Here is an 18,601-nt window from a genome sequence, read left to right on the forward strand (position 1 = left end):
GTAGTTCCTAGAAAAATGCATTGTAATTACTGTAGGTCCTCAAAATTAAAAAAAGAAGATTGTAAGACAATCAATGACAAATCCATTTATTTTCATGTTGCTACACCGGTGTTTCTCAAAGTGGGTGCTATGACACAAGTCCACAGGTGCAGCAGAGTACTGTGACATCTAGAATTTTATCACTCAATTTGCACTGTGGTTGGCACATTATTTTTCAATATCCACCACATCTCATAGCCAACAAAAGCAGATGTACAAGCTCACAGCTTGTTGTTTTGTGAAGTTGTACATGTCCTTTTTTTGTAGAGTGACTCACTCAGAATAAGGATGCAGGGGTTCAAGGGGTTACACGCCAGTACATCAATTTGATCTAATTGAAACAAATTCCTCCACTGTCCTCGTGTCATATTCTTTTTGGTGCAGATTGACATAGTGTAATAGGAATAATGTAAAGTTCTCTAAAGTTACAATGTCATTCAGTGTGGCGTGGATTACAAAATTATTCTGAGTAAGAAAAAGTATCAGAACCACTGCGGTAGCATAGAAATACACACCTGCTTTCAGCCATTTGGAGATTTGAGTGTTGGCACGTCTTGGATGGAGACATTTTTTGAACAGCGGTGATTTCTTGTGAACGTGGATGTCACGCACATGATTGAGTATGGCTCTCCATTTTGCCACTCTCTCTGGACCAGTCCTGGATGAAGACGCTGTCCAGTAGATATGGTTCCTGATGGAACGTATCCACTGCCTGACTTTTTCACAGTCTTTCAGCTTGGCGATCTTCTCCAGTTGTTTTGAAATGCCTACAGTTGTGCAAATAACATTTTCACTGTTTATACATTTCAACATAACATAACCCTAGTTCAGGGGTCTTCAACATTTTCTGGCCAAGGACCCCCTAGCTGAGAGCGTGATGAATCAGGGACCCCCTCTATATCATCTGAAATAGTGTTTCAGATTCAACATTTTTATGTTTATGTGGTGTGCTCTTTTTTTCCCCACATCAACTACACCTCTTTGCCCAAAATGTCAGATCTACAAGTTCACAATGCCTCGCAGCGCAAGACGTTCTGAGCTTGTTAATCGTCTATTTTTGGCAAAGTTCTCCTCAGAAAAGGGATGCTAGGGTTCAAGTGGCTAAGGAAAAATAAAAAATCATATCACACAACAATTTGAAGGACCCCCCGTAGTAACTCGGAATAACCCCTAGGGGCCACAGCCCCCCTGTTGAAGACCCCTGCCCTAGATTAATTGATTACTCAAGCTGTTCACAATAGTAAAGTGATACAACATTAATTCTAATAGAATGTCATATTTTACCCCAAAACTTTTATTTAAAAATTTAAAAAATATATAAAAAGTAAATGTACTTTTCTCCAAATGCCAGACGTCATAGAATTGAACGATCTCTTTCTCCCTCAGGAATTTCTGGATCATTGGATGGCGATCGGTCACAATGCATTGCAGAGTCACATTCTTTTCTGCCAAAAATGCAAGGCTGTCGTCTAGGCCATATTTCTCCATTGCCCAACTCCCACCGGCTTGATTACACTGTCAAAACAGAACACACGTGTGTTTGTGTGTGTGTGTGTATAAATAGATGGCAAGTGTATACTGTTTGTATATGTAGCTATACACACACACATGCATTTGTATTTACCTGGACCAACTGGATATCGATGACCTTGTCTACCTCCAGGTTCATCATCGTATAGCTCCCATATTTGGCAGAGTGGCCTTTATACAGATAAATACAGAAATTAATATATTGCTTTTTAAAATGTGTAAATATTATGCCATCTACCCAATCTAAATGAGACCATATAACATTAGCTAGATTTTAACAGACTGACCTGGGGAGTCTGCACGCATGTCACCACCAGCTATGATGCCATTAGGTGACTCACGGCACTGCCTAAGTAAGTCATTTTGTGACTGTTTCCAGGCATGAAGTATGGCTGGCTCAATGAACGTTTTTGAATGCCGGCGGAAAGTGCGATATGTATGCATCGGCACGTTCATAGAGTTGAAGACCTGTTAGAAAATATAAAAAGGCACAGACAAAGACATGTACAGACCAAATAACATTAGTTTGACCTAAATCTATAAATACATAAACTTGTAGTATGTGTATGATATAAAAACATTTTTACACACACACACACACACACACACACACACACACACACACACACACACACACACACACACACACACACACACACACACACACAGTGTGCATAATCTTACCCTTTCTAATTTGACAAAGGACTCTCCACCGATGTATATGGCTGCGGAGAGATGGATGTTACCGGCTGGATTGGATCGGATCAAAGGCTGGCTTCTCCAGCTTCTGACCGCCTGTTCACAATAGTTGCAAGTCTGCTCCACGGTTACCATGGTCCCTCTAGTCCTGCAGGACACCTCACTTGGCACACGGCACACTTCTTGAACAGCTCCATGAGGCAGCTTTCATACACTATATATTTCTTTTCCTTGTGGTGTGGAAGGCCTTCGACAATCCTGTACACAATAGAAAATAGTGAAGTCTATATATATATACAGGAATTGGAACGAGTATAAGCTTTTTGGGTTAACTGATTTGTTGAATTAGCTTTGTATTACTCACGACTTGTCCGCTGCCTCAGACGTCTCAGCCTCCGCCAATTCCGCCAGCGATTTTTCTGGGTTGTAGCTTGGGTCTTCATTATCAACTTCCATTGCAGAAGTACCGGCAATTGATACCTCCTCTTCCTCCTCGTCTTCATCCTCTTCCCAACGAGCTCTTTTAGCAGGTGGCTTCATCGGGGTTGATTGGATAGGTGTTCCAAATTGTGGTGGATGAGAAGGTTCCAGTGGAAGATCTGTCTGTATACCTAAAAGAAATATCAATTTTAGCTGAAAGCTGTTGAAGCAATATCATATCATTACATTGTTTAGCATTGAGTAGATGTGATAGGAGAAGGATATCAAACGGAACACAACCACCCTAAAGACTAATCACTGTGTATATTCCTGCACTTTACCTGCACCCAGTGATCTTGATTCATAGAAATTGATCTATGGAAGATTCTGACTTTCAAATGTACATATATATATATATTAATTTAGTGCTTTATAGTTGTGTTGTGCTTTCTGCTTTGGCAATGTAAACGTATGTTTTCTCATGCCAATAAAGCCCTTTGAATAGAACAGTGCCTAAAACACCAGCTGCTAATAAGGAATGTAAGGGTTTTGGGTACAGGTCACAGCTCCAAGGGGGGTGAGGTCACAGCTACCAGGGGGTGAATGGCTCTTTTTGTTTTATGGCTGTGCATGTGAGATACTGTATGTTTTAGCACTAACATGTTCAGAAGAAACATTTTCTTTCTTCCTTTAGCCAATTATGCACTTCAATCGTGAAACTTTCAATTCCACTAGACTGATTAATTGTATTGCAAACATTTAAAATAAAGAATTTTCATGTCAAAGCCCAAGGTAAATCAAACAATAAACATACACAGCTACATTACAGTACCAAAATTTTTAGAATATGCAATACAATATCACAATTAGATCAAATAAATGTCTTGTTGTAATACAAATGAACCTACATTTACTTCTGTATTCAATTAGTCTCCGTCGTCCCAACTGAGTGCCCACTGTTACTTTTTCTGGTTGCACCGGGTTCAAGATGGGGTCAGTCTGGCAACCAAAGTCTCTGGTCACACTCTGCACAGATGTAGTTGCTGCTAAACCATGCTCTGGAGTGATGGACTGCAATAGAAAGAGAAACATCAAAATATGTTATTTATAATAACGCAATCATTGAATGAATTGAAGGGGTGGAGCACAAACAGCAACTAGATCCAATGTATTGGGGGAATAATTTGCAAACAACATAGTAGAGACAATTTTATGATCCTTCACATGACAATGTCCCACCTCCAAAATCCCAAACCTACAAGCTGACTACGCGTGGAGGACGCAATGAGTCGTGAGCTTGTAGATCTGCATTGATATTACACATGTGAAATTTTTGGATTTATAATCTAGATCTACATGAACACAACTACAGAGATCTAAAAAGTAATAATAAATAACAGCAATGTTGAGATGCCTGCAGGAAATTAAACATCTAAAACATAGTCTAAACCAGGGGTCTTCAACGTTTTGAGCCCATGGACCCCCTAGCTAAGAGAAAGATGAAGCAGGGACCCCCTAGCTGAGAGAGAGATGAAGCAGGGACCCCCTAGCTAAGAGAGAGATGAAGCAGGGACCCCCAAGCTGAGACACAGATGAAGCAGGGACCCCCTAGCTGAGAGAGAGATGAAGCAGGGACCCCTAAGCTGATACACAGATGAAGCAGGGACCCCCTAGATGAGAGAGATGAAGCAGGGACCCCCTAGCTTTCAGCTGAAAGCTTTTGAAGCAATATTATATCATTACATTGCTTAGCATTGAGTAGTCTGTTTAGCTAAAGAACTGATAACAGTGCCTAAAACTCCAGCTTCTGATAAGACTGGAATGTTAGCATTTTGGGTAGACAGTTCACAGCTACCAGGGGGTCAGCTCACAGCTTAACAGGGGGTCAATAGACAATGGCCCTTTTGGTTTTATGGCTGTGCATGTGAGATACTGTATGTGACCCCCGAGCTGAGACACAGATGAAGCAGGGACCCCCTAGCTGAGAGAGATGAAGCAGGGACCCCTAGCTGAGACACAGATGAAGCAGGGACCCCCGAGCTGAGAAAGATGAAGCATGACCTCTTAGCTGATAGAGAGAGATGAAGCAGGGACCCCTTAGCTGATAGAGAGAGATGAAGCAGGGACCCCTCTATATTGTATAAAATTGTGTTTCTGCTTTACTTGGTCTGATCTTTTTTTCCATCGACACCTTTACTTCTTTCCCAAAAATAGCAGATCTAATGTACAATTGCACAACACCTCGCAGCGCGAGGCGTTGTGAGCTTGTAGATCGGCTATTTTTGACTAAAGTTCTCCCCAGAAAAGGGATGCTAGGGTAAATAAAAATCATAATCACACAAAGATTTGGCGGACGCTTTGTAGTGACTTTGAAGACCCACAAGGGGTCCCGGACCCCCTGTTGAAGACCCCTGGTCTAAATGTTATCTAGAAGGCAGTCGTTGTGACAAGTAATAATAGTTGTAGTTTAGGTTGTAGTGTTTATATGATTCTCTGCAATGCATAGTAGTGTGGATGTTAGTTGTACCCCTGCCCTAGCTAGCGTTATCACTAAAAATGATGATGACATGATATACACGTGTGTTTGTTTGGTTGGGAAGCGATGATGATTATGACAGTTATGTTTCAGGGTTACAAGTTATCACAAAGAGTTGCGATATAAATACTTACAGTTGAGACTCGAACACTTGGTATGGCTTCTTTTTTCAAAGCCAGTCTTTCAGCAAAGCCCATTTGGAATTGAGTAAAGTTGGAGAAATCGTCCGTAGTAAAATGATGCGCACATACGTCGATGCGCCTCTTTGGAATCACAGCGGGGACATTACCGTCATAAATAAAATTAATCCACTTGGATCGTGTTTCTTCGTTGCCTTAGAGTCTATGTAAAGATTTGTGTTGATCAACACAGCCAACAACAGAGCAGTAGTAGTATGAATAACCTTTAGAAGCCATTATTATTTTTTAAACGCACTCGAAACAAACAGGAAAGTTATGAGGAAACTGAGAGAGAGGAGAGGCGGGGAGGAGAGGGGAGGAGAGGGGAGTGTCAGAAAGTGGAGAGGGCGTTACAGAAGGGGGAGGGGGCGGATTCCTTCTGAACAGTGACGAGAGAGCATGAGAGCCAATCAAGGATTACTTTTCCGCCTAATTATTCAGAAACCCCCAAACCACAGAAAATCGACTGAATGTTCAAAGTTCAGGTTTTTTGGGGGTAATTGAGGTGTTAAAACCCCAAATAAACCATTGAAAATAAAAAAAGTGAAAATGAATGTCATAGAACCTTTAAGAACAAATCACAGCTAAGAAAACATTTGTGAATGCCAAAATCTCTTAAAAAACTTCTTAAGTGAGTCTAAGAACAAATTTGTTCATAAGTACGGTTCATGAATCGGGCCCATTGAGACTATATATTGTATGGTGATTTCCTTTTGGGTTTATTTAGTTTGTTTATTTTCAGTTGTGCATGATACACACATGCAATCTAATATACATAACCAACCACAACCAGTTGAAATGACAGTTTATCGTTTAGTTGTTTTTCTGTGAGTGATTCATTTGCATTTGAGTTGACTGAGCTTTCTTTGAGTTACCATTCCTGTGGGAAGCTGCTGACAGAAATGGAGGTGATGGGCTGGCCTAAGGAATGAGGATCAGCTGCTCCAGATCAGCTGCTAATGTGGACAATTGGACTGCACCACACTCTTTCTGCACCATGGGCAGGGGCAGGGGTTATCAGTGTGTGTTTAAGTGGTAGCCTGTGTCTTTTCCCCCTTTGTGTTCACAGTGGTCTGACCCGTCCCTATATATGTCCACCTCATATGTCAACCTGGTTTAGTTCAGTGAGATCAGTTGTGATGAACAGTTCTGTTTTTCTGTTCAGTTATTTAAGCTGATATCATTTATTTTGGGCGCACTTATTTTTGTTATTTGTTGACACAAAGGACAAAAAAACCAAACTAAAATAAAGACAAAAAAATAACAATATTTCAACCGAACACCAAGTTTCCCTTTGTCTCTCCAATCGACCAATTCTGTCCCTGACGGTCACTGTTCAACCAATAATTACATGACTTTTTTTTTCTTTCCTACAGTTTGCAAGTGTCAATGTCTCATAAGATTACTCTATGGTAGCATACAGTGTGCAGCTCTACTTTGTTACCTTTTGATCTGAGATCAAACTGTTAAAATGTTTAACTCGTACTTACAGTACAGCTGCTGTTTTTCTACACTTTGTACTAAAAGCAAGTGTCACTGTCTACTGTTTAAAGAAATCTGTTATTGTTCATGGACTTGTAAACTGTGTGGGCCATAAACTATGGCACGCTTTGATTTACTGAAAGTGTTGGATAAACAATTGTCCGTTTGTTTTTTTAACATGGGAGTGGATGGGACTTCCGGCCGTCCGTACGGTTGCAAACGGACAAAAACGGACAAGTGTGTTTGTACCCAGTCAGGGTGCTGATATTGTGCATGCTAGCTCACTGGAAACACTGCTACACCAGACCACCAACCAAGGGACAAAAATGTGGGTCCAGGGACCCTCATGGTTCCTTAAGGGGTTTCCAAATGGACCCTTACTTGGTTCCATTTGTACACTCTCAGAGTTATGGGGGTCGTGAAAATTGAAAAATCTGCGAACCACTGTGCTACACTAAATGGAACAGAGCCTTCATTAGTATCATTGGTAACACCTGTGAAGGAAGTGAAATATATGGCTGTTGTGCATAGAGCCTATTCAAAATTGACTTGTGTAAAAGTACAGGTATCAGTATCAAAATGTACTTATGATACCAAAAGTATAAAGTACTCATTATGCAGAATGTCCCGTTTCACAAGATTTCAAATGAATACATTTGATGCGACACATTGTGAGCTTGTAAATCGGCTATTTTCAAATGAACGAAATGTATATAGATAGGGCTGAAGTGGGTAATGTTATTCTGTACTGTAATTAGTCGTAAATTGAGTAAATTATGCAGTAATATACAATCGTATGTCCAGTAATCTGTACAGTAATAATGTACTGTCAGATCTTCCCTAATCTGTGGACTAATCTATAATCATATGTTCAGTAATCTACAGTCAGATGAAATCTGTAATGTATTCCACAAATATGTGTACAGATCCACTATTAGACAACAGAGAATCATGCGGTAGTTTTAAGATCATTTTCAATCCCACAAATCAAATGCCACTAATATCACCATTTCATGATTTTTTGTTAGATATTTTTATTTCATGGAAATGCAACATAATTTCAAATCCTTCACAGGACCATTATTGTTGTACATCTTATAGTCTTTTCTCTTTTTTTGTATTTCAAAACATGGTCACTCATACAACAATATAAACAAAACCTCATGTCACAAATGGAGTCATTGATGACAACAAATTACACTTGCCATGCTAAGGTTTGAAGATGATGCATTGGTACCGTCATTCTTATTTTATTATTTTCCTCTTCATTAGATTAACCCTTAAATGAACAATAAGTTGGACCTGTGTGAATGAATATAATAAAAGTACCACTGGAATTACAAAAGAAGCTTTCTTCATTCAAAAATGGAACAGATAAAGGTAGACAAAACCAAGTGGGTGTTTGTAAGTTTTTCCTCTCAAGATTTCACACAATTTTGCTTTATAAGAAAAAAATAGGGACTATTTTTTGCATATTTTGATAATTCAGCTGAATCTGTCGGGAGCTCCTGATACAACGTGTATAGTTAGGAATGTTAGGAATGTAAACAAAGACACGTAGACCGGAAGTGGAGGGCTGAGGGCGGACCTAATGGCCACCATCCTGTTATCCACATTCTATTGGGAGGTCCCCCCCACAGTCAAATTCTAAGGAAAAAAATAGCAGAGGGTGCCGTTTTTTCCTTTTTTTGACTGGGTTCCTAGATTGGACAGACACACATAGAGCATATGGCATGTGCATAAGAGGTTGTGCTTCTTAAAGTTATTTATAGGGGGAACATTTTAATGTCACCTTGTTGTCACTTATTTTGTTGATGAAATGTGCATATTCTACCCCCATTGTGAGGGTAATGAGAAAACTATTGGGTTGTTTAGTCTTGGAACCTATTTAATTGTATTCCTTGGCCCCAGAAATGTACACTTTGACACCAATATTATCATCATAGCTCTAACAGAAGATATGGGCTATGCTGTATTGCTGTAAATGGCGGCGGCCATTTTTTAAAACACAAATACTTTAGAAATGACGTCTTATCTAGTTTGTGTCTTTGGATAATTTATTTCCTATTGCCCTAAGGTAATTCCATGCCAAAGGAAAACGAAATTAAAGTTTTAGAGGGGAAATAAATGGAAAGTTACCCAGTTATTTACGTATTTTTCTAATAAAATGTGCATATTTTACCCCTGTTTTCAATGGCAATAAGAAAATGATTGGGTTTTTTGCCTGGAAACCTATTGCATTGGATTACTTGACCCCAAAAATGTACACTTTGACACCAATATTATTATTATAGCTTTAACAGAAGCAAAGATATTGGTTCTGCTGTATTGCTGTAAATGGTGGCGGCCATTTTTTTAAACATTTATATTTCAGAAATGAAGGGTGATCTGGGAGGCATGCGTTAATCCGACAGACCTTTTCTCCGACTATGTGGCATCCGCGTGCGGTTAGGGTTAGGGTGCGGGTTTGGTTCGGGTTTAGTATTGAAACGTCAGAGCGCTGCGCTGTCGGACTAACGTACTGCACCCGGGTGATCTAACTCGTCTCTTTGGATAAACGTTTTCCTATGGCCCTAAGGTACTTCCATACCAAAGGGGACCTTTGTATCATAACTTGGAGTTAACGGCATATTTTTGGGTCCTCACACCTCCACTAGACTGCAGAGAAGGCTTGGTGCTTGATGGTCCATTGTCCGTAGCATGCTTTGCTAGTGCTTGCTTTTTGAAGCAGGTTGTCAAGGCTGTACGGTTGACAGATGGGGTGAGCATTAAGTCTGTACACATGTCACTGGCATGGAGTCAAACTGCATTCTGTCAATCGTCTGGGGAATGTACTAAGGTGTTTATTTGGTCAATCTTAGCAATCAGATCATCCACTTTAGTGAAGGTCGTCATTACTGCTTTCGATGGTGGTAAAGGTAGGCCATCAGCATTTCTGCCATGAGAGTCAAACAGTCCATATCTTCCAGACTCGTCTCTAAACACAGCAATGGTGTATGGTGTTATTGTAAGCAGTGCATGTGTCATATCTGCAGACAAACACTGGAGTCTTGCTTGAAGATTCAGACACCAATCCCGTTGTCTATAGGCTCTCTTTGTCTCTCATGTATCCCATCTCTACTTTAGATCTGATCACAGAGTGATTGTTTTCCGTTTCCACATTGAGTGTCGTCTCCTCCATCGACAGGAAGTGGCTCCTGAACTGCTTGTGTTTTTTAAAGTTTTCCTATTGTTCTTCTATACAGACCCTCCTAGCTCTGATTCATAGCCTTGAAGGAGTTCTCCTTAAGGCTAGGGGACTTTCGATTCTTTGCACTCACACCACAGGCTGCGCAGCCTCTCGTCCACAGTAAAAATAAAAAATACTTTCGCTACTCACCAAAACAAAGACAGTTTTATGGAGTTGAAAGCCAACTCTACTAAAGAAAACATTATTTAGTTACTCCGCAGCGCCCTCTACAGATCCAGTCAATAGAATTTTTCTATTGATCGGATCTGTAGAGGGGGCAGCGGAGTAACTAAAAAATGTTTTCTTTCCGGTGAAATATTTTACATTTTGCCCAAAAAGTGTATTTTAGACGTGGGGTGGGGGGTTACTCAGAGACGCAGACCCCTATTGCCCCAATTATTGTCCACATATCAAACCATCAGCCAGGGGCACGTCCCGCAAGATTTCAACTAGCGAGTCACCCCTGGCAACTACCACCTTCTTTATATTCTATGCTCTCTCTTGGAAGTTATAGAGGTTAGTATATTAACAGGTTGAAAAGTACCTCAATGAAAAAAATCTAATCTGGCATCTCACTCCATAGACACATGCCTACTCTATTTGACCAACTACATCAAACGTGAGGTGGACTCGGGCAAATACTGTCATGTTGGACATTTTGCCCGGGAGGCATGCGTTAATCCGACAGACCTTTTCTCCGACTATGTGGCATCCGCGTGCGGTTAGGGTTAGGGTGCGGGTTTGGTTCGGGTTTACTGTTTAATGTCGGAGCACTGCGCTGTCGGAGGAATGCGCTGTCGGACTAACGTACTGCACCCCCCACTCTGGAACAAAACAAAACATCCAAATACATATCATTTTGAGGATCCTTGACATGAAAAAGTTTGAGAACCACTGATTACTAACATAAGTTTTCCCGAAAACTGTTAGGATTTAGATTACATTTTTAGAACAAGGAACAGTAAAGGCCCTAAGCAGGCATGTAGGCTGGATTTAGGGCGGGCAAAAAAGGATCCTCAAAATGATATGTATTTGGATGTTTTGTTTTGTTCCAGAGTGGGACCCCAGAAGCAAAGATGTTCAAATGCTCAAAATGTTCTTATGAAAATGTATATATTAAATATTTGCACAAATGTTGTACAAGCTCATATAGCATGGCTGCTATTTCTGAATAACCAACCAATGTGCTATATATATATAGCTCAAATCTGAAATAACACAGATGCTTTCCCGGTTTTAATGGGTTAAGTAAAGACAGACAGAGCTTATAAAACCTGACCCCGTATATCATCAATGGCTCCTGAAAGCCAATGGTAAAAAAAAAAAAAAAGGTAAATGGTGCATTTATATAGCGCTTCTATCCGAAGCGCTTTACATTGATTGTGCCATTAACCCATTCACACACACATTCATACACCGATGGCGGAGGAAACCATGCAAGGCACCAACCTGCTCATCGAGAGCAATTAGGGGTTCAGCATCTTGCTCAAGGACACTTCGACACTAACTCTAGGGGAGCGCCCCAGCCCGGGATCAAACTGGGAACCTTGCGGTTTTCCAGTTCACTCTACCCGGCCACTCTACCCCTGAGCCACTGCCGCCCCACTTGACAAACGATTTTATTGAACGTTCAGTTAAAAACATGTGTAAAAGTGGACCCTTTTCATAAACAAGTTTTTTTTGTTAAGAAGATGAGAAGATGGGGACGGGACGGGTGGTGGTGGTGTATCGCCGGGGCACCCTCTTAATAATCGTTCCACCCAACCTCCTGGGCTGCGTCTGAGGATCAGCTTACGGATTTCATCATTGATAAAGACGAGTAGGGAGTATAAGGGAACCCACAGAACCACCAGTTGGGTCTGGCCGGCTGGCCCTGATGCGTAACTTCTTTCTCCTCTCTTGCTGCCTCAAAATTCTCTGGACTTTATATTCTTGTCTCAAGTCTTCCACTCTTTTTTCCTTGATTTCCCTCTTCCCCTTCTCCCTTTCATCAAAAGCGAAGGGGACGACTTTTACGCCAGGGAGACGAGGATAGAGGGGCACACCGGAGTGAGGCATTGGATTGACACGGGATGGAGCTCTCACCTCCACCTTGCGCTCCAGTTGCACCCTTTTGGGGGTAAAATCTGGGGATTTGGGGACAGTGATTTCCCTCTTCCCCTTCTCCCTTTCATCAAAAGCGAAGGGGACGACTTTTACGCCAGGGAGACGAGGATAGAGGGGCACACCGGAGTGAGGCATTGGATTGACACGGGATGGAGCTCTCACCTCCACCTTGCGCTCCAGTCGCACCCTTTGGTGGACAAAGTGTCACGATCCGTGTCGTTTCTGTATTCCTGTTGTGTTCCTTGTTCCTAGTTTTAGTTAGTGTTTTACTTTTCTGTTGTGTTCCTTTCATTTTGAAGTATAGGGCATCGCAGTTGCGGCCACTTCCGGGTTCCAATGCAAAATACTCAATGCATTTTTCCCATTGACATTTCCAAAAATATTTATATAATTTCATTTAATTTAAGCCTAGAATCAAGCCATCCAGGGTCCTGGTGAATCATGACCATTAACATTTTTTTTCTGTGTTTTTATTTTATTTTATATTTAATTATATAATAATAATAATAATAATACATTTTATTTATAACGCACTTTACATTCTCACGAATCTCAGAGTGCTACAGATTAAAAGCAGAGCATAAAAGCAGCATAGGCAACAATATGATATACTATATTTAATAAATACCCTTTGTTTTGCCGTTTTCAAAAAAGATTTTTCACAGAATCAAACGTTTTATGGTCATGATTCACCAGGACCCAGGATAGCTTGATTCTAGGCTTAAATTAATTGATATAAATATTTTTGGAAATGTCAATGGGAAAAATGCATTGAGTATTTTGCAGTGGAACCAGGAAGTGGGCGGGAACTGCGATGCCCTATTGTGTATTCCTTGTTTCTTAGTTGCAGTTGGAGTTTTACTTTACACTTGTGTACCTTTTATTTTGTAGTATCTAGTGTCTCCTTGTTTCCTCTGTTGCTGATCTGTACCTGTCTTGTCTCACCAGTCCTGTGATTTGCCAGTGTTTCCACCTGTGTCCTCTTAGTCCCCCAGCCTATCCCAGTGTTGATTGTCCAGTTGAGTTCACCTGTGTGTAGTTAGTCCTTGTGTACAGTATTTATACCCCCCTGGTCCCAGTATGTCTGTGACTTCTTTCTCTCCCCAACCACCATGCAGCCGCATGGTCCACTGTATTTTCGTTTGTTTTTGATTTTGGTGTTGTTTTGTTTTTGCATCCACCACCTCAATGCATGCATTGAGGGACACTGCACTACTACTGAATGCTGACAACTGATCTTTGTAAATTTTAAGCAGTGGTGGAAAAATAACCCACATGTTTAACTTAAGTAAAAGGATCAACACCACAATGTAGAAATACTCAATACCACAAGTAAAAGTCAGAAATTAAAAGTTTAGATTAGATTAGATTTATTGGTCCCCGTGGGGAAATTCGTCTTACTTAAGCAAAAGTATTGTCGAAATGTACCAACTGTATAAAATGCATAAAAAAACAGCAGATCTTACAGGAAAACAAAAAGTATTTCCCCTGTTTTGTGAGACAACTAATTTCCCGGTTGCTAACTGAGGCTGGGTTTAGACGACAACGCTCTCTAGTGTAAACATCAAAGTGCCGTTGCGTTCTCACTTTTTATTTTGGCTTTAGACGGTGACGCACCAGTGATAGAAAACGCTGTAGTGTGCACAGCTTATAAGTGGGTGTGCACAGCTTATAAGTGGGTTGCCATGTCCAACAATTTTCAAGATCTTTTTGAAAAAAGCAGATCTACAAGCTCACTGTGAGCTTGTAGAGTTATTTTCATATTAAATGTGGTTGAACTTGCACGAATAATGACTTTAGTTGATAATTCACCATTTAAAATGTAGTATTTATTTTGTTTTTACATTATTTTTTAAAAAGGAACAGTAGCTACAGTATGTGCGTGTAACACACTGTTCCGATCTGTGGGTTTGCGGCAAATAGTGTTAAGATGTCCCTCAAAGTCTACTGAAATGCGCAAATCTAAAAAATCAATATGGTCTCTCCTGTGCACCATGGAAAATGTTAACATGGTATGGTAATGTGTACCATTAATGTAATACCTGAATTCCAACAACTAATTTTCTTGACCAGTAAATACCATCAAAATGTCATCTATGCATTTTTTAAATAATAAAATAAAAGCCATATTCAAATACATATCTGATTATTTAATGACGGAAACAGAAAGCGACTGTGACCTCCTGCATCAGCAGTTTTCTATCATGGTCATGCAAGTCTTCAATCACATGAGCATTTGTGAGGATGATATTTGTGAGGATGAACCTATCAAACAGGAGAAAACCACTTCCTATAGGTCTTCCCTCTAGTCTCATCTGACAAACAGTCAGCCCGGACTATTAACTGCTTCTGCATTTTCAATGATGCAATTTCCATAATATTTTCCAAAAGCATTTTCTTTTTCTGGCTTTCCTTCTCTGTCTTTCATGTGCGTGAATAAATCTTTAGACTGTTCGCGTAGGAGAGCTAGGATTTCCTTAGAATCTGGAATTGGGCATGCTGTGGCCTGAGTAGGAGAACCGTGAGAGCCATGTAGCTCTTTTATTACTTCGAATATTGATCCATTGATTCAGACTTAATTTCCTCCGTGTCCATTTTGAGTGGTATTTGCAGCTGATGGGTTGTTACACTGGTGAGAGGGGTTCCACTAGAATATTCATCTTCCCTTTCCTCTAATGAGCTTTTTACTGACTGCATCTCTGTCTTCCCGATTTCTCTTCCTTGAATGCATCAGGGGGGACAGGAATCGTAGCAACGGCCCCTCCTGGGGCAAAGATGAACTGAGAACCACAAAACAAAGGGTATTTATTGTGGGATCGCTAAAGCGACCACACTATTGTTATTGCCACTATTTATATACTATATTCCGGACGTTTTTTGACCCCTAACTAGTCCTTCATACTTTTAGCTGCAAACTCCGTTCCAACTCTACAACGTTCGGTTTAAATCTTTGAGATTTAAACCTGCCCATAGCCATGTATACATGTATGCATCTAGATTTAGACTTGCCCATTTAGATGTAGACGTGCCCATTTGTGTGCATTGGACACACAATATGAAAGCACTGCATTACACTGTTGTTGTGCACATCGACAGTCATTATCACTCCCTCCAGGCAACACACAACACACTTTCTTCATCTACTGGTGGATTTATTAGGCTCCACCATTGAACCGTTAACACATAAGACAAATAGAAAAATAAACAAATGCCCACATTATGCATATATGATAGAAACATTAACATAGGGTATTGTACAACAAACTTAAATGTCAAACAATGATACAATACACCTCAACATAAACAAACCTTGCTGGCTGCATACAACTACATTATAATGAAATCACTCCATACACCAAATGTCCATAATAAACAATAAGATATGCTCATTTAGACATTTGGTTACATATATCGTGTGATAGACTTTCATGGACACATCAGTGATAGTACATGGGGTCATATGGGGGTCTTTCAACTTCAGACCCCCTCACCCAGTCGACCAGAGGCTGGTCTCCACAATGTTTTGGGGGAATTTAAGTTGATTCCCCGGGTCCACCCTCATCTGCCATTCATTCGCTGTTGCCAGCAGACCTGTCTGAGCTTTCTGTCGGGAAGTTGGATATTGTCCTGCTCGAATGAATGTGATCGAGCAGGTAGGGCTGCCAGAATTGGCCAAAAACAACGTTTGAATATTCCTTTCAAAATCCCACATGCATTCGATCCATTCGAACCTATCGAACGTCAAACGCATATGTTTTGGATTCGATCCATTCGAACGTCGAACATCGAACATATCGAGCCGCTCGATATGTTTGACGTTCGAATGGATTCGAGCGTCGAACCCATATTTTTGGATTCGATCCAGTCGAACGTCGACTCTTTGAGCGAGATGAAATGAATGTATATTTATATATTCAGTCAGCCTGAGCCTACTAGTGCTGCTTACAATGTAACATTCGTTTTAAATAAAATTAAGGAAAAATTACAAACAAACAAATAGGCCTAGTCTATGCTTTCTTTGTTTAAATAAAATTAAAGACAATTCCGAGAACTGTCGTTACCCTGGAGGTAGTTTTAACCCAGAGGTATGACTTAAAATAAAGTGCTATAAAAACGTAAAATAATTAGGCTGGTACTTATTCAGTCAGCCTGAGCCTACTAGTGCTTACATTACAATGTAACATTCGTTAGTACAGTATGTTTTACTTTACTGGAATATTTCCAATTTACTCCATTACATCTCAGAGGCAAATATTATAATTTAACTACACTAAAATGTAAAACTAGTTACTTTGTAGATTTTGATTATTACTACAAAACGTGCATTATCTGACTTCTATACTCATCTTCGCCCTTGGTTGTGTTTATAATGCATTAAGCATTTTCTCGGGCGTCCACACCGTGGCAAAGTTGAGGAAGTCCCACTTGTCCTTGTCACCCTCCTCCGCCTGCATGTACTCCTTCCTCCCGTTCAGAGTACTGCCCATCACCTTTACCTTCTTCTTGAGCATGCCCCACATGACCGTGTCGAAGGTGCCCTTAGCGATGAGGTAGTGGACGTGTACGGAGGAGGTCTGTCCGATGCGGTGGGCGCGGTCCTCAGCTTGTTTGAGCTGGCCTGGGTTCCAGCAGAGCTCTGCAAACACCACATGGCTGGCCGCTGTTAAGGTCAGTCCCTGTCCGGCTGCCTGGATGCTGAGGATGGCCACACGCGTGTCTGGATCAGTCTGGAACTTTTGGACTTTCTCTCAGAGGACGGGACATTGCCATCAATACGGATGTAACAGTTCTGAACATGCTTTAAAATCGCTTGCTGTGTTTTGCTGTGTCCACAGAAGCAGCAGTGGAAATGAGAACTTTTGATGCACAGTCCATGACACCTGTACATAATAAGTTATACAAATAACTTAACATTGTTAAGGCAATAAAAATGTTAACAGTATTCAAATTAGAATAAGTTAGTATTTAATATTACAATTGAGAGCTGCAACATTTATTTACATGCATAAATACCTCCATGTTTTAGAGCAGTCAGCCGGTGGGACTGAAGATGTGCAACAATTTTGCCATATTGTTCAACCTTGTTGCAGAGTCTGCATTTATAATTATTGGGGCCTTCAGGAATCGGTGGAATATAGGCATGATCTCCTTTAACAACAGTTGGGTGAATCTGAAAGCAAATGATTTTCTTCTTTTAAACTTATTTGCACTTCCAACAGTAAACATTCATATCACATAAATGACAGGAAGAATCTTAAATTAGATTTATTCTAATTATAATATGCTTATATAATTTAAGTGGGAACACATCATTCATATAATATTGCTAGTGTTTTGGCTCATTGATATTAGGTAGTTTATTATGTTATTCTTTAACCTGTCTTTTATAGTGTTAGGTGAGCTATTACATGTGTTGGATGACTAGACAGTGACTCTTCATTTAGCACACCTCTGATGATGCCCTAATTATATATTATCATTTTAAAGAGCCTGTTCAGGAACTACAGATATAAATTAGCGTATGGCCAACTCTGGCCCATTTACATAGATGTTAAAACTGACATGTTGATATAGTGAGCATTGTCCCTGTCAAATAAATAATGTTACATATAGAAGACAGATCTGCAGCTGACATTTAAGGGTCAATAATCTGTCTCTCGTGGTCATTACTATAGTTAAACTGTTAACAGTTACAACCTTAATTAGTACCACACATTGTATCACTCTATTCAACCACCAACTAGGCTTTGTTGTCTATCCATATCCATAACATTATTTGATTACATTACAATACGTAGGGCAGAGTACGTGTTTGTTTTGTTTTTGAATCATGTTAAGTGCTACCAGGTTAGCATCTAAGCCCCGGTTAGTGGTTACCATCTTAGCATCTACAATAAACTAAGCCGGTCATTAATTAGATTATCAATTTAGGTAACGCAAATCGGTATTGCTACCGACCATACTAATGTATTGACCGGTCTAAGCGTAGCGTTATTATAATACAGCTGTAAAGTGTATAGTAGGCCTGCATCATGCTAATCCTGCATCATGCTAATCTCTGATTAGTTGCTGATAGGAGGCAAACAGTTTTTTGACTGTGTTTATGAGGGCTGTTGGTTTATCCACCCACCACCCTATGTTTAACTATTATGTTTAATTGTATTTATTATTTGTAGGCTGGAGTGATTGGCACAAAAGCTATAAGAATAAAGGCATTTATATATGAACTTTACGTACGGTTTGGACTTCAGTCTTTTTATCACACGTCGAAACAACCCTAGCTGTCGGCAACCAGTAGTGCCTAAAAGTATAGGACTTTAGACACTACATTTAAGTATATAAAGTATAAAGTCAACACCACAAACAGAGTCAAACTATGAT

General features: G+C 40.2%; 1 long non-coding RNA gene across 1 annotated transcript; it reads right to left on the reverse strand.

Annotated features, from left to right (window-relative positions):
• Nucleotides 1–685: 685 nt before the first annotated feature.
• On the reverse strand, nucleotides 686–1,733 carry LOC311040803. Its single transcript, XR_014600322.1, has 3 exons — nucleotides 1,664–1,733; nucleotides 1,374–1,554; nucleotides 686–806 (listed from the first exon to the last, which is right to left on the reverse strand). It is a non-coding gene; the product is annotated as an uncharacterized lncRNA (long non-coding RNA).
• Nucleotides 1,734–18,601: the final 16,868 nt, after the last annotated feature.

This window comes from Gymnoscopelus microlampas (genome assembly GCF_963454915.1).
Source record: "Gymnoscopelus microlampas genome assembly, chromosome: 24".
In the NCBI taxonomy this organism is placed as follows: domain Eukaryota; kingdom Metazoa; phylum Chordata; class Actinopteri; order Myctophiformes; family Myctophidae; genus Gymnoscopelus; species Gymnoscopelus microlampas.